Source organism: Leuresthes tenuis, unplaced genomic scaffold (genome assembly GCF_036924035.1).
Source record: "Leuresthes tenuis unplaced genomic scaffold, fLeuTen1.0.hap1 SCAF_4, whole genome shotgun sequence".
NCBI lineage: Eukaryota > Metazoa > Chordata > Actinopteri > Atheriniformes > Atherinopsidae > Leuresthes > Leuresthes tenuis.
In genome coordinates, this window is record NW_027325358.1 from 28,795,131 (window position 1) to 28,812,730 (window position 17,600).

Here is a 17,600-nt window from a genome sequence, read left to right on the forward strand (position 1 = left end):
CTGCACAGTCGCAGCAAGTAAGGCGACTCTCCTCAGAGAAGTCACTCTGCACAGTAACAAGATTTCTTTTGCACAGACAGAAAGGGCTTCACCCCCAAAGGTAAAGCCTGCCAAAAATAGAAACAATTCATTAGTGCTGCTCTCCACAGAAGTCTTTAGTAAAAGGCGAAGGACTTGTACGTTATGAAGAGAAACCAGAGTACGATTATCCATCACTGCGGGAGCAGGGCATCAGGCTAGTTGGCATAGCCACCTTCCCCATGGTGAGCTTTGCTTGGTTGAGACGCTTGCTCCCCCCCCTTGCTCCTCGGCTGACCAAGTAGGAACAATCGGGCCCTATTCGATGGCTGCCTTGTCTTTTACTCTGTGCCAAAGACAAGGCAGCCACAAACAACACGGGAACACCGTATTGAGGCTTTGTTCTGACTGCTCATTCGGTGTCGCGTTTCTTTCAAGCAATTCTCCCGGTTAGCCCGCACTCGGCTCGCTCCCAGAGCCGTGTTAAAGTCTGCTTCGCATTCACTCTCTTTTCTCAGCAGATTAAAAGAAAGTTTCATCTTAGGCTCCCTGAAACTTCCATCCTGCACCGCTGCTTGCTTTTTCACAAGAGCAGAGGAGAGCGCACCGTTCCCAGCGGCACTGCAGTACCGGGTCGATGCTTGGAGTGAACGGAGCAAGCTCCTTTTTCAACTCCTATTGATAAAAATCCATTTAATATGTAGTCCTCGCATAGAGGACATATCAGACATTAAAATGATAAGAACAGACACTACACTTGATCTTAGCCAAAAGGCCGAGAAGCGATAACTGTCCACTGGTTCACGTCCGAGGGCCCTTCCTGGCACAATGCGCACTTGTAGCGGTGTTCTTTTTATGGCCATAGTGTCACTTTGCACCTCCGCCCACCCGCTGCACTGAGCACTCTTCAACCCTTTTAAATGGTATAACTTTACACTACCGCACGCTCCAGCGAGCACCATTCAAGCAACATCGGCACAGTCGCAACAAGTAAGGCGACTCTACTCAGAGAAGTCACTCTGCACAGTAACAAGATTTCTTTTGCACAGACAGAAAGGGCTTCACCCGCAAAGGTAAAGCCTGCCAAAAATAGGAACAATTCATTAGTGCTGCTCTCCACGGGAGTCTTTAGTAAAAGGCGAAAGACTTGTACATTATGAAGAGAAACCAGTGTACTATTATCCATCACTGCGGGAGCAGGGCATCAGGCTAGTTGGCATAGCCACCTTCCCCATGGTGAGCTTTGCTTGGTTGAGACGCTTGCTCCCCCCCCTTGCTCCTCGGCTGACCAAGTAGGAACAATCGGGCCCTATTCGATGGCTGCCTTGTCTTTTACTCTGTGCAAAAGACAAGGCAGCAACAAACAACACGGGAACACCGTATTGAGGCTTTGTTCTGACTGCTCATTCGGTGTCGCGTTTCTTTCAAGCAATTCTCCCGGTTAGCCCGCACTCGGCTCGCTCCCAGAGCCGTGTTAAAGTCTGCTTCGCATTCACTCTCTTTTCTCAGCAGATTAAAAGAAACTTCCATCCTGCACCGCTGTTTGCTTTTTCACAAGAGCAGAGGAGAGCGCACTGCAGTACCGGGTCAATGCTTGGAGTGAATGGAGTAAGCTCCTTTTTCAACTCCTATTGATAAAAATCCATTTAATATGTAGTCCTCGCATAGAGGACATATCAGACATTAAACTGATAAGAACAGATACTACACTTGATCTTAGCCAAAAGGCCGAGAAGCGATAACTGTCCACTGGTTCCCGTCCGAGGGCCCTTCCTGGCACAATGCGCACTTGTAGCGGTGTTCTTTTTATGGCCATAGTGTCACTTTGCACCTCCGCCCACCCGCTGCACTGAGCACTCTTCAGCCCTTTTAAATGGTATAACTTTACACTACCACACGCTCCAGCGAGCACCATTCAAGCAACAACTTTGCACTCCAGCTTCGAACATCGGCACAGTCGCAACAAGTAAGGCGACTCTACTCAGAGAAGTCACTCTGCACAGTAACAAGATTTCTTTTGCACAGACAGAAAGGGCTTCATCCACAAAGGTAAAGCCTGCCAAAAATAGAAACAACTCATTAGTGCTGCTCAACGTTGTACTTTGCAGTAAAAGAAAGAGCAAATCTAAAGTTTCAGGAATCCGAGAATAAGCTTACTTTCATGAGTTCTTCACGATTTCGGATTTTGCTATAAAATGAATTCCTTCACTCAAACTAAATTAAAACTGCTAAACCGCTAATCTGTTACATACAAGGCAGATGTCAAATTCACCGAAATAGGATCTAAGGGTATTGGGCCAATCGAGCTGTGGCAGCTTCGGTAAAAGAGTATAAGTTGAAGAGTTTGTGAATAAAGGTGTGCGCACACATAGTGAGTTGTAGGAAAATAGGCAGGGAGCAATGCCGGCTGGGGTATATGTTCTTGTATGTTGTCTGACTGTTTGATTTGAATGTGTTGTGTAAGTGTCCTGTTGAATGTTACATGTTTGGGCTTTGACACGCTTCACTGTGGTTGTTAACTGTGTGGTGTGTCCTGAAATGTTATATGTTTGGGCTGTGTGACATGCTTAATGCTTTTCAGTAGCAACCCACTTATTCATATATAGCAACTGACAACATAAGAAGTCCGGACATACTTTGATAGTAGTTGTAGAAGTATCCTTATTGATAATAGATAAACTAATTCATAGTGATAGAACAGTAGATGAACAGGTGCCTGCACATGTCTCATGAAAATAAAATGGGTGTATGATTGCTGACGGCAGAGCAATACTGCCAAACTTATGAGTTCTTGTGGCAAACTTGATTCAGTGTCTTGACGTGTATACGCTGTTTCGCTGACTTGTCACAAGAAACAAAGTGTGTTTGATAAGATCCGACCATTTTATTACGGGAGGATCAGTATGTATGGATTCTGATGCGACTGATAAACCCATTCGTATCTTAAGCATAATCTAATACGTGAGACAACGCCCTGGCACACAATCAAAAAAAAAAAGAGAGAGAGCGGTTTTGTGTCCCCACAGTCCATAATGTAGAAAAGAGAGAAAAAAGCCTTTCTGATTTGGTGTGTGTGCTCACAGTGCAGAGTGTAGAGAAAAGAGAGAAAAGAAAGCCGTTTTGGTGTCACGGGTGTTGTGACTTACACACACACATTTCTGAATTGAGAAAGGAAATTATTTTAGAGAAAGCACTAGAGTTTAGATCCCACATTTGTTGATACGCATTCATTTAATTTTTCTTTTAATCAGTTTTAAAGTGAATACTAACTGAGAAATGAAAAAGGTGAAGAGTTTAGAAGCTTGGTTCAAGAGCAAAACTTGGTTTATGATCAGCTGAGTCTCTAAACAGAACAGCAAAGGGCTTCATCGAACATTTAAAAAAGATTCAGATTGTTAGAATATCCAGAATTTATAGGAATGGTGGTGATTACTCTTATTTTCTAGAATGGAAATAACTGCACCATGTCTGTTTTATGAATTTAAGGGGCTAAAAAGTTTTGTTCTCGTTTTTCTATGATTAACCGAATGTATGTGAGAGTCCAAACAGACAGAAGGGTTACGGCCGAGCGCTGGACCTTCCAAAAAAGATGAGACAGGCTGGACCTGTGCCATACTAGTTAAGACCTGCCTGTTGATAACAGGTTCTTTAAACTCTCACACACACAAACTCACACACGTTCGCACACATACACCCATACACACACACATTCTTGAACTTGCTGCAAGATTAAACATTTGCATTAACTGACTCCAGCAACTCTGAGTCTCATTGAGAGACTTTTCTCAACAATTGGGTCCTCAAACCAGATCTCAACGTTTTTTCCGCTTTCCAGGGTCGGAGCTGAAACCGTGCACGGGGGAGTCCAGTACTCCTAATGAAAGACCCCCTGCTGAATTGCGGTAATTAGGGGCCAGTGTCCACTGAAAGGGGGAAAAAGGGACGAGATCGTACTTTTGAATCAATGGCCAGAAGCCATTGGCAGTGCAGGCATCAACAATAATGGTGTTATTTCACCCATTAACACTTAAGGTACCTCATGCAGTGGCTGTGATATGGTTACTTAACAAAATATCTTTACCAGACATCTCTCCTACATAACAGTTCTTCTTTCACAGCCACACCTTGTTGTCAAGAGATGTGCTACACTTAATCCATCCACACTGCTACCTACCCCACAGATGGAAAGCCTCATGATTGCATGTCAGAAATAACCATCAGTGTTTTACCCAGGCCAGACTTAACTGATATACGTTATGAAAATGCAGAAATAACTATATTTATTCAACAGGTCAAGCAAAAAACCCTGATGGCACAAATGCTACAGGATTTGCAGTAGTAACACTCCACCTGTCATCTGGTTGGAGTGGTGTGTTTTCTGTGGCTGGAAGGGCTGCTTTTACTTTCTGTGAAACTTGAGATAGAACAGTGGAAAGGTTTCGACAGTAAGACAACATAGCATCATCACAAACAGTTGTGGAAGGGAGGGGTCTGGTTACAGGTCCCAATCCCAGGTTAGGAGGTCTGCCAAATAAAATTTCAAATGGGCTGAGATTCACTTGAGCTCTGATTCTCATTCTCATGTAGGTAAGCACAATAGGTAATGCTTTTGTCCATGGCAGACCTGTTTCTTCACAACATTTGGCTAACTTGGACTTTAATGTACCATTTTCTCTTTCCACAGCACCTCCACTCTGTGGATGATAAGCACAATGTGTGCGCAAGGTTATTCCCAGGAATTTACCAACCTCAGTCAATGCAGTGTTTACAAAATGTGTGCCATTATCACTGCTGATCTTCTCTGGAATGCCCCATCTAGGAATGATTTCTGTTTAGCAGTGCTTTAGTCACTGCATTACTGTTTGCATGTTTTGCAGGGAAAACTTCAACCCATTTACTAAACACGTCCACTATTACTAGTGCATATTTCTTTCCTTCAGCTGGTGTGAGTTCAACAAAATCCATCATCAAATGTTCAAAAGGTTTCTCTGGTGGAGGGTGTGCAACTTGCGATGTGTGTAATGCCTTTCCTACATTATGTGTGGCACAAACCATACATGACTGACAGTATTTTTGCGCATATGAACTGAACCCTTTTGTGAACCACTGAGCAGTGAGTGCATTCAGCATCCCCCCTTTTGACACATGGTCCAACCCATGTGTCAATTTTGAAAAATGAGGAAAAAAATGTTTAGGTAGACAGGGTTTACCATTAGGTCCCATCCAAACACCATCCATATGAGTTGCACCCACAGAGGACCAAATGCGTCCAGAGGACCAAATTTCATCTGCAGAGGCAAAAGTTTGCAAAGCATGGAGATCTGTGAGGGAGTCTTCTGCCTGCAAAGAGAGGGAAGAGAAAACAGGAAAAGATTTAGCTGCTTGCTTAGCTGCAGCATCAGCTCTGGCATTGCCACAAGCAACAGGATCGTCTGAGTTAGTGTGAGCCGCACACTTACAGACCGAGATTGCTGTAGGCAAAAGGATCGCATCAAGAAGATCAGAAACCTGCTTGGAGTTCAGAATAGTTTTACCATCTGATTTAAGGAAATGCCTGTGTTTCCACAGCGCACCAAAGTCATGAACAACACCAAAAGCATATCTGGAATCTGTGTAAATAGTGACAGACTTACCAGCTGCCAACTTACAAGCTTCAGTAAGTGCAATAAGCTCAGTAGTTTGAGCAGAGAAATGTTTAGGAAGAGAACCAGACAACAAAGTGTCATGTGAAGAACATACTGCAAACCAAACACAGTTAGTACCTGTGGCTGGATCACGCAAAGCTGATCCATCTACAAAAAGAATCATGTCAGAGTTTGGAAGAGGAGTCTCTAAAAGATCAGGTCGGGGTGTACAAACTTGTTCCAAAACAGCTTCACAGTCATGAGGCTCCCCATCCTCAGGAGTCGGAAGCAAAGTAGCAGGATTCAGAACAGTACAACGTTTAACAGTGACATTTGGCATATCACAGAGGTGTATCTGAGCCAACGAGCAGTTGAAAGATGTGAAGTTTTCTGCTCGAGAAGAATAATGGCAACAGCATGAGGAACCAAAACAGTCAAATTAGCGTAGCCCACAATATCTTGGGAGGCCAGGACAGCTTTCTCTGCAGCTGCAACAACACGAAGACAACCAGGCAGGCCTGCAGCCACAGAGTCCAGTTTTGCTGAGAAATGAGCCACTGGCCTTTGCCTGCCCCATGTTCCTGCATAAGAACAGATGTCATACAACCATGCTTCTCATCAACTGCCTGTATGAAAGGTTTATGAGGATCTGGAATGCCAAGTGTTGGTGCTGTTTGAAGAGCCAGCTTAAGCTGACTAAAGGCTGATTCAGCCTCAGGAGTCCATGGAACACGATCAGCTGACTGGAGGCCTTTACCATGGATAAGAGCACCTAAGAGAGCTTCGAGAAAAGAGTAGTTAGGAATAAAGTTCCTGCAGTAAGATGTTATACCTAAGAATGACATAAGCTGTTTTTTAGTAACCGGTTTAGGAATGATCTGAACTGCAGCAACACGTTTAGGAGAAAGTGAGCGCCCATCCTTAGAAATCACATGACCCAAAAAGGTGACTTCGTCCTGTACAAACTGTAAATTAGAAAGGCTGGCTTTATGGCCATAAGAATGAAGATGTTTCAACAGATTCACTGTCTTTTTCACACTGTTGTTTAGATGGACTACATAAACGGATGTCATCCACATACTGCAAAAGAGCAGAGCCTGTGGTTGATTGAAGTTAATCCAGACTAGCTTTGAGGGCAGCATTGTAAATAGTGGGACTTTCACAGTACCCCTGGCATAACCGGGTAAAAGTCCAAGATCTCCCTTCAAACTAAAAAGCAAACCAAAATGGGCTATCAGGGTGCACTGGCGACAAGTCAACCACTGAGAAAAACTGTGCATCTGATGTAATTTGAGACAAAATAGTGTGTGGGTTGGGCACAGTAGGAGCATGTGGCTGAACTGCAGCATTCACCGCTTGGAGGTCCTGTACAAAACGCCATTCATCTGGCTGGCCAGCATCTTTAATCTTTTTAACAGGAATCAATGGAGTAAGCACAGGTGAATTTTAAAAAGGAACAATAACGCCTGTTTTCTGAAAAGATTGAAAAACAGGTTTAATCCCTTTAATTGCTTCAGGCTTAAAAGGGTATTGTTTTTTACATGGACAAAAGTCTGATTTAGGGGTGACAATTACTGGTTCACAGCCTTTTATCAACCCCACATCATATTTGCTCTTAGCCCAAAGATCATTGGGCACTTCAGCCAACATGGGTATCGAAGACAAATCTGTTTCAGATAAAAAACATGCTTCAAAATGTGATTCTGTGGTAGGAATTAAGTCCACAGTTCTTTGACAATGCATTGTACTCAAAAATGTTTTTTTGTATGCTGACAATCGTTCAGAAAACATCAAATTTGGATCAGCAGGTGAAACGGTCCACTCCATTTCTTTCTGACATGTAGCAACAAACTCTCCCACACCTTGTCACTGCCTGTGTGTACGTTTGGCCAAGGAAATGTGAGGGCGAGTACCACAAACATTAAAAAAATCGAAGTGCTCTGGAGTGAGCGACACAGCCAATAAAGTAGGCGCACATATTTTTTCACTTCTTCTCATAGTCATTGTCAGGCCCCAAAGAAATGTGTGATGTGCAGTGCAAATCAGTAGGTTGCATGAAATCAGAAAGGGGTGAAACTAACGCTTTTGCTTCTTCCACTAGTTGTTGTGAAAAAGGAGAGCTGGGAAGTTTCCACTCATAAGCATATGTAAGTGCCGATGAATCAAACTGCACTGCTGTGAAAACTTTGTCAGGCTGTAACATAACCTTAACACCCTCTGGTGTAGAAGTTAAAATAATGCCTAATTTACACATGAGATCACAGCCCATCAGGTTAATGGGACACAACTCTGATAACAAAAATGAGTGTTTGAAGGAGTGACAACACGCAATGGGCATTGTCATTTTCTCCTTCACAACCTGGCCTGATGCAGACATACAGTAAACGTGGTTTCCACTTAACTTTGGAGGACAATCAAACTCCCCTGACGTCACTACTGATGAACATAAGTTCCTATATTCTGAGAGAAATATCTTTGCTCTAGGACGGAAATAGCATGCAAAACTTTACTACGTGAATCACAGTCGGCAAGCGTTTCTTCACTACACAGAGCAGGAAAAATGTGTGAGTGTGTTTGTGCTATCACCCATTAGTGGAGGCTCCGCTGACGCGTGACGTCCAGAACCTGCGTCCCACCCTCAGTCAGTCTTTTGCCCAATTTCATCACTTTTCAGCTGTGGACAGTCCTTCTTCCAGTGTCCAGTCTGGCCACAGTAAAAACAAATATTCGGATCATAGCTCTGGCGTGGCCCATTTCGACCTCCTCTCCCATACGTCCACGTCTTCGACTTCGGCCTCGTCCTCTGTTTACACCAACTGCGTAATACATGGTCATGGCTGCCAAATGCAGCTCCTTTTCACACTTGTCCCTTTTGGTTGTCTTACGCGTCTCAACTTGGTTCTGAGCATGGCGAGCATATCGGCGAACGTCAGCCAAACGAGGACCCTCACACCATCCCACGTAAATGTTCTTTACTTCAGTGGCGACATCTGGCATGAGGCCTTTAATTATTGCATCGCAAACTGTGGCCTTCTCTCAGCCAAACACCTCTGATCTCGCTTTTCATGATGTAAGGTTGGGCATTCAGACCTTGCTTCACCTGCTTTTCACCAAATATAGTCGGACATTCACACCTTCTTGCAGCCGAACACTTCCGCTCCACCTTTTAGTGTTCTATCACACCTTTTTTTTCACCGCATTTTATAGATTATGGTTGGAAATTCTCAACCACTCTCATCCGAAGACCTCTCCTCCCGCTTTTGTTAATATATTTGAACTTTAGTCGGACATTCACACCTTCTCTCAGCCGAACCACCTCCGCTCCCTGTTTTGATCATGTATGGTCTGGCAATACTACCTTTTCTTACCCGTTTGTGAGTAATTATGGCTGGACATTCACACCTACTTGCAGCCGAACACCACCTCTCCCGCTTTTGATGATGTATGCTCCGGCATTCTTACCTTTTCTAACACATTTTTCAGCAATTATGGTCGGAGATTCACACCTCCTTACAGCCGAACACCTCCGCTCCTGCATTTGAAGGTGTATAGTCGGGCATTCTCACCCTTTCTCATCAGCTTTTTGCAAATTATGATCTAACATTCACACCTGCTTTTGATGATGTATGGTTGGGCATTCTTACCTTTTTTTTCACCCATTTTTCAGGAATTATGGGTGGACATTCAAACCTTCCTGCAGCTGAACACCTCCTCTCCCGCTTATGATCATGTGCGGTTTGATATTCGAAAATTTTCTTTCATGTTTTCTAGCAATTATTGATGGACATTCAGACCTTCTTGCAGCTGAACACCTCCGCTCCCGCTTTTGATGGTGTATAGTCGGGCTTTCGATTATTTTCTTCCCCGTTTTTAAAAAAATTATGGTTGGACATTCAGACCTTCTTGCAGCCGAACACCACCTCTCCCGCTTTTGATGATGTATGCTCCGGCATTCTTACCTTTTCTAACACATTTTTCAGCAATTATGGTCGGAGATTCACACCTCCTTACAGCCGAACACCTCCGCTCCTGCATTTGAAGGTGTATAGTCGGGCATTCTCACCCTTTCTCATCAGCTTTTTGCAAATTATGATCTAACATTCACACCTGCTTTTGATGATGTATGGTTGGGCATTCTTACCTTTTTTTTCACCCATTTTTCAGGAATTATGGGTGGACATTCAAACCTTCCTGCAGCTGAACACCTCCTCTCCCGCTTATGATCATGTGCGGTTTGATATTCGAAAATTTTCTTTCATGTTTTCTAGCAATTATTGATGGACATTCAGACCTTCTTGCAGCTGAACACCTCCGCTCCCGCTTTTGATGGTGTATAGTCGGGCTTTCGATTATTTTCTTCCCCGTTTTTAAAAAAATTATGGTTGGACATTCAGACCTTCTTGCAGCCGAAAACCTCCGCTCCCTCTTTTGATCATACATTGTCGGGCATTCGCACCTTTTCTTACCCGCTTTTTACAAACCATGGTCGGACTTTCACACCTTCTTGTAGCCGAACACATACGCTCCCACTATTGATTGTGTACAGTCGGGTATTTTAACCTTTTCTTACCCGCTTTTTACCAACTATGGTCGGACATTCCATTGCATGCAATACTCTCCCATGGTCCTGATTCATTACCCAAATCCCTTGGTCTCTGATGACCGCTGTGCTTGCTGACTTTCTCAAGGATGCGGTGTACAAAATCATCAGTCCCTTCACCAGGTTTCTGTTTGCAGGTGTAAATGTGGGACATATTGATTTTGGTTGGAAATTGAGTGGTGATGGCTTGACACAGTCTTTGGATGGCTGCTTCATATTGAGCGTTATCATTATGTCCTCGTTCACTGTTGGTAGGTCGCAAATCCAGTTGTAGCATACTGGCCTCTATTTTGCCGAGGTCGGTCGGTTTGAACTTTTTTGCCAATATGCGACGCAATTCAACCCCAGTCAGGCAGAATTGTGCGCAGAAATCTCGCAACTCGTCAGCAAAATGGGGTCCAGAAATCTCTGGATCTGGTAAGCATTGTTATGCTTCCATGATGTCAGTCTCAGTCCAGGGTCGATAAACCAGTAATGGTCCAGTGGGAACTGCAACTTTAACCATAGGCATGGTTTGAATCTGGTTTTGTTTTTTCTCACGTTTAGATCTCTGAAGTCCTGATTGTGGGTAAAGGATTTTTGTCACTTGCGTTAAAAGTTCTTGGGCAGGTACGCTGGAGAACCAAACGTCTTCCTTTTCCTCATCATCAGACCTATGTAACTGATGTTGTGAGAATGATGGAATTTCTTCCCGAGGGAGGATGGAAGAAGTCCCTTCTTCCCGAGAGCCAGAGGCTTGTGGCAGGGCTGGCTGTTGTTGTTGCAGGCGTCGTGGAGGGCAGGAGTCCAGGTCTGGATCCGGCACAGCTAATACTAAATTATTATCATCATTCCGTCATGGCATTTGTTTAACATTTTCCTTTCTTTCTCTTAATACACTTTATTTTTTCCAAAATTCTATACCTTTCTTACTTCTTATTTAAACTTAATTTTCTTTTTTTTGCTTCATCTCTTTCTCATATTTGCAAAACTTTTCTTCTAATTTTCTTATTTCTAACATACTAAAAGAACCTTCAGGTGGAAAACCTCTGGACCATATGTCTTTTTCATTTCATCATGCTCAGGTCCCCCGGTAGGGTCAAAAGTCTGAGATCTACTGTTTCCCATTCTCAGACTTGGAATGGGGAAATATATTCCTTCACTCAAAGGATGTCTCCAATGAGGACCTTAATCTGTACTCACACTTCTTCGGAGTACTTCACACTTCTTCGGACTGCTTCAAAAGTTTCACTTACCCATGAAATCTCTGTCTCACTAATGACACAACCGGGAAACCCTCTTTTATTCAAATAAAAACTAAAAAGCAGTCCTATCGTCTCAGACTATCATATTTCAAAAATTATCCCAGCGCTGGTATTCAGGAAAAGGACCTGCCAGTCCTCTCTCTCAGAAAAGGCCTTGGAGGTATGAGGCTGGAACAGCTACTTCAGTCCAGGCTGGCCATGCACTGCGATCCGGTCCAGAGACACCAGTCGAGGGATCCTGTTCGTGACGCCAAAATTGTGGTGGAAATTTAGTAACGCACAGAGTCAGTTATTTTCTTCTGAGGAGATAAGAGGCTTTAATAATAATATCTTGAAAGAGAGAACAACACAGTACAGAATACAGAGTTGCTCTGACCACTGAAGTAAAAACACACAGTTATATTGCCCGCTCATCACGTCATCTGTCTTTGGTTGATAGTTGATTGTTCTTCTAACTTTCCTCCCCAACCATCAGTTTAGGTTACCCAAAAGGAGTGTATTGCTCCATCACAAGTATGCTTCTTTCACATACAGGGTAATATGAAGAATTTTATGCCTGAAACCTATTTAGACATGCAAAAATATGAAGGACAAAGCAGTTTTAACATGGTTTGAGTGAAGGAATTCATTTTATAACAAAATCTGAAATTGTGTAGAACTCGTGAAAATAAGCTTATTCTCGGATTCCTAAAGGTTTAGTGTTGTTCTTTCCTATCCTGCAAAGTACAACGTTCTTTTTTGTTTAAAGCTATTTAGACATGGATAAATATGAAGGACAAAGCAGTTTTAACTTGGTTTGAGTGAAGGAATTAATTTTATATCAAAATCCGGAATTGTGTAGAACTCGTGAAAAGAAGCTTATTCTTGGATTCCTGAAAAAATTTAGTGTTGTTGTTTCCTATCCTGAAAAGTACTACGTTTGTTTTTGTTTAAAGCTATTTAGACATGGATAAATATGAAGTACAAAGCAGTTTTAACTTGGTTTGAGTGAAGGAATTCATTTTATATCAAAATCCGATATTGTGTAGAACTCGTCAAACGACGCTTATTCTCGGATTCCTGAAAAGGTTTAGTGTTGTTCTTTCCTATCCTGAAAAGTACAACGTTCTTTTTTGTTTAAAGCTATTTAGACATGGATAAATATGAAGGACAAAGCAGTTTTAACTTGGTTTGAGTGAAGGAATTAATTTTATATCAAAATCCGAAATTGTGTAGAACTCGTGAAAATAAGCTTATTCTCGGATTCCTAAAGGTTTAGTGTTGTTGGCAGCAGAATTGTAGTCTGAATACCTTTATGCCAAACAGAGTTGCTTTGCCAAGGGAAGTTTTATAAATGTTTATTGTTTATGTTTACAGAGACTGGCTGCAATAGGCATCCCCGCTACCTGGGACCCAACACAGGGCAGGAGGGCCTGATGTCCATCAGGCTCAGGGCCTGCAGTCACCATATTCCGGGAGCTACTGTACCCCCAGAAGGAACCAATCCCGCCCCACACCACTCAACCCAACCCCACCCCGGAGGACCTCTACAAAAACAAACAAACAACAACAAAAATCAAACAAACAAACAAACAAATCACCCGGTCACACCAGTCGCAGCAGCCCGGGCCTGAGACCCACCATCACCCAGGCCCCCCCAGGCCCCTCCCAACAGGGGAAAAGCACACCCCCACACAGATCCCCTCCCCCTCACCGCACGCCCCAACACCCTAAAAAAAACAACCACCTGCGGACACCTTGGAGTTCCCAGAGCAACAAGCCCGGCACCAGGACCTGCACCAACCCACGCATACTGTGGCATGTCCAGGGCAACCCAGACCCCCCAGGCACAGGCAGGGCCCCGCCCCGGGCACAGGGCAGCGGCAAGCCACCAGGTCAAGGCCCAGCTCCACCACCCACGCCAGAGCGGCCCGGTCACCCGGTACAGAGCCAGCAGCCACCACCCCAAGGCCCCTAAGGGACCCCGCCCCACACCGCAAGACAGCCCAACCCGCAAGCCCCCAAAACTGCCCTCCAAGCCCGACACACAGTCCCCCCTAGCAATGACCAACCCGGTCCCCACGACCCGAGAGACCACCAGACGCCCGAAGCCACACAGCCCCCCCCAGCACACACCCAACCGCCCAGAGCGATTTTTAAACTGGTTAATACACAGATTGTTCTTCGCTTTCCAGTTCATGAGAATAGTTTTCTTTGCTATACATAACACTGTGAGGATCATGTGTGCTAAGCTAAATTCCACGTTGATGTTGTCTAAGTCACCCAGTATGCACAGTGTGGGGCATGCAGGAATGCTACACTTTAGCCATGTTGATAGGTCCGCACAGACTTCAAGCCAGAACTTCTGGACAGGCGCACAAAACCACAAAGCGTGTGCATAATCATCAGATGTGTTATCTGTGCAATGTGAGCAGATGTTTGTTAGACCCATCCTGAACATCCTTTAAGCTGTATAGTGTGTTCTATGAAGAATTTTGTATTGTATGAGCTGTAAATTAGGATTTTGAGTCATTCTGAAGGTGTTCAAACATATTTGTGGCCAGATGCTATGACTAGAACTGATGGATAAATCTGCCTCCCATTTTGAGGACGGTAGAGACATTGTGTCATCTATCTTAGACAATAATTTATATATTTTTGATAGTAGTTTTGGGGTGCAGATGCTTAGAAATTCTGCTACCCTAATCGGGAGTTGTAAGTCTGGTTGGTGGAGGATATATTTCTTTGTTATTATAGACTTAAGTTGTTGATATTCTAGGAATTTATTGCTGCCTATCTCATGTTGTGATATGAGCTCATCAAATGAAATAAAATGTCCATTTTGGATTATATGTTCCAGATGTTTGATTCCTTTGATCTTCCACAGAGTAAAGTTTAGCATTTTTTTGTTTTGCAGGATGTCAGGATTGTTCCAGATGGGTGTAAGCTTACACGGGACAAGTGAAGACTTTGTTATTTTAAGAAATTCCCACCAGGCTGTCAGAGAGGTGCTGATGTTAATGCTTTTGAAACATTTGTGATTTTTTACGTTTTGACTAATAAGTGGCAGGTCAGAGATTTCCAGATTATCACACAATGCTTGTTCTATATTTATCCATGTTCATCTATTGGGCTAGGTTTAAACCATTTTGATATATACCGTAACCTATTGGCTAAGGAATAGTGCTGAAAATTAGGTAAATCTAATCCACCACTGTCCTTGGTCTTCTGTAGGGTTTTTAAACTAATACGTGGTGGTTTGTTTTTCCACAGAAATTTGGAGATGCATGAATCTAGTGACTTAAACCAAGTAGCAGGTTGGTTTTATGGGGATCATTGAGAACAAATAGTTAACTTTTGGTAGTATCATCATTTTAACGGTTGTAACTCTCCCCATAATTGATATAGGTAAGGACTTGCAACGAGAGAGATTGTCCTCTACTGTCTTTAATAATTGCACATAATTTAGCTTTGTTAGCTCTGAGAGCCTGGAGGAAATGTTTATGCCTAAATATCTAATATTTCCTGACTGTAAAGTGATCGCAGGTATATTCTGGACCCTACAGTTAATGGGCAGAACTGTGGTCTTAGACCAATTGATAGAGTAGTCAGAAAGTGCTGAGAATTTATTTATGAGTGTGATCGTGTGAGTGAGAGACGTCTGTTCTGAGTTCTGAAGGAAAAGTAATACATCATCAGCATAAAGACTTATTTTATGCTCAATATTTTGGGGTTGGTTGTCTTTAATATTTCTATCTTGTCTGATAGCAGCTGCTTAAGGTTTGATGAAAATAGCAAAAAGTGAGGGAGAAAGTGAGCAACCCTGTCTTGTACTTCTCTGCAGACTGAAGCTTGGAGAAGTTTGATCATTTGTCCTGACACTTGCATTTGGGGAGTCAGTTATTTTCTTGTGAGGAGATAAGAGGCTTTAATAATAATATCTTGCAAGAGAGAACAACACAGTACAGAATACAGAGTTTCTCTGACCACTGAAGCAAAAACACACAGTTATATTGCCCGCTCATCACGTCATCTGTTTTTGGGTATAATTGATTGTTCTTCTAACTTTCCTCCCCAACCATCAGTTGAGGTTACCCAGACACACTCGTAAATACCAGCCTAACCCTGTCCCCCCTAAAGTGCAGCTATCTCATTATAACAAGCCCACCATTGTAAAGAGGAATTTAAGAAAACAGGGCAGGGTGGTACCTTGCAGCTCGGTCATTTGCAGGTTATACACAGTAACACTCAATACAATGCATATAAGAATTATTTTCCATTACATTCCTCCCTTTTGATTATAATAATACCATTATATTAATCAACCCAAAAGAAACAAGGAAAATAATAACTTTATCTGTAAAACATCAGCCTGCATTTGCACACAACGTGAGTTTAAAATGGAGGCATCATAGTAATAAAGGGTCCAATGATAAACAATCAAAACATGAACAATTAAACATGATTATCTTCATCCCTCTCTAAGTCAGCGTCACTAGAGGAAAAATTCTGAAAGCAAGAAAGTTATTTGAGTCATTTGGTCTTTTTCACACTGTTGTTTAGATGGACTACATAAAAGGATGTCATCCACATACTGCAAAAGAGCAGAGCCTGTGGTTGATTGAAGTTAATCCAGACTAGCTTTGAGGGCAGCATTGTAAATAGTGGGACTTTCACAGTACCCCTGGCATAACCGGGTAAAAGTCCAAGATCTCCCTTCAAACTAAAAAGCAAACCAAAATGGGCTATCAGGGTGCACTGGCGACAAGTCAACCACTGAGAAAAACTGTGCATCTGATGTAATTTGAGACAAAATAGTGTGTGGGTTGGGCACAGTAGGAGCATGTGGCTGAACTGCAGCATTCACCGCTTGGAGGTCCTGTACAAAACGCCATTCATCTGGCTGGCCAGCATCTTTAATCTTTTTAACAGGAAACAATGGAGTAAGCACAGGTGAATTTTCAAAAGGAACAATAACGCCTGTTTTCTGAAAAGATTGAAAAACAGGTTTAATCCCTTTAATTGCTTCAGGCTTAAAAGGGTATTGTTTTTTACATGGACAAAAGTCTGATTTAGGGGTGACAATTACTGGTTCACAGCCTTTTATCAACCCCACATCATATTTGCTCTTAGCCCAAAGATCATTGGGCACTTCAGCCAACATGGGTATCGAAGACAAATCTGTTTCAGATAAAAAACATGCTTCAAAATGTGATTCTGTGGTAGGAATTAAGTCCACAGTTCTTTGACAATGCATTGTACTCAAAAATGTTTTTTTGTATGCTGACAATCGTTCAGAAAACATCAAATTTGGATCAGCAGGTGAAACGGTCCACTCCATTTCTTTCTGACATGTAGCAACAAACTCTCCCACACCTTGTCACTGCCTGTGTGTACGTTTGGCCAAGGAAATGTGAGGGCGAGTACCACAAACATTAAAAAAATCGAAGTGCTCTGGAGTCAATAAAGTAGGCGCACATATTTTTTCACTTCTTCTCATAGTCATTGTCAGGCCCCAAAGAAATGTGTGATGTACAGTGCAAATCAGTAGGTTGCATGAAATCAGAAAGGGGTGAAACTAACGCTTTTGCTTCTTCCACTAGTTGTTGTGAAAAAGGAGAGCTGGGAAGTTTCCACTCATAAGCATATGTAAGTGCCGATGAATCAAACTGCACTGCTGTGAAAACTTTGTCAGGCTGTAACATAACCTTAACACCCTCTGGTGTAGAAGTTAAAATAATGCCTAATTTACACATGAGATCACAGCCCATCAGGTTAATGGGACACAACTCTGATAACAAAAATGAGTGTTTGAAGGAGAGCTCAGTGACAACACGCAATGGGCATTGTCATTTTCTCCTTCACAACCTGGCCTGATGCAGACATACAGTAAACGTGGTTTCCACTTAACTTTGGAGGACAATCAAACTCCCCTGACGTCACTACTGATGAACATAAGTTCCTATATTCTGAGAGAAATATCTTTGCTCTAGGACGGAAATAGCATGCAAAACTTTACTACGTGAATCACAGTCGGCAAGCGTTGCTTCACTACACAGAGCAGGAAAAATGTGTGAGTGTGTTTGTGCTATCACCCATTAGTGGAGGCTCCGCTGCCGCGTGACGTCCAGAACC

At 42.9% G+C, this 17,600-nt stretch overlaps 3 non-coding genes and 1 pseudogene across 3 annotated transcripts; all 4 read right to left on the reverse strand.

Moving 5' to 3' along the window:
* Positions 1 to 89: 89 nt before the first annotated feature.
* On the reverse strand, positions 90 to 203 carry LOC140306313 (U5 spliceosomal RNA). The gene has a single exon (XR_011915632.1). It is a non-coding gene; the product is annotated as a U5 spliceosomal RNA (small nuclear RNA).
* A 411-nt stretch (positions 204 to 614) lies between these two features.
* LOC140306078 (U2 spliceosomal RNA) lies at positions 615 to 805 on the reverse strand. Its single transcript, XR_011915440.1, has one exon. It is a non-coding gene; the product is annotated as a U2 spliceosomal RNA (small nuclear RNA).
* A 275-nt stretch (positions 806 to 1,080) lies between these two features.
* On the reverse strand, positions 1,081 to 1,194 carry LOC140306340 (U5 spliceosomal RNA). The gene has a single exon (XR_011915657.1). It is a non-coding gene; the product is annotated as a U5 spliceosomal RNA (small nuclear RNA).
* Positions 1,195 to 1,582: 388 nt separating this feature from the next.
* LOC140306209 (U2 spliceosomal RNA) lies at positions 1,583 to 1,758 on the reverse strand (annotated as a pseudogene).
* Between the last annotated feature and the right edge of the window lie 15,842 nt (positions 1,759 to 17,600).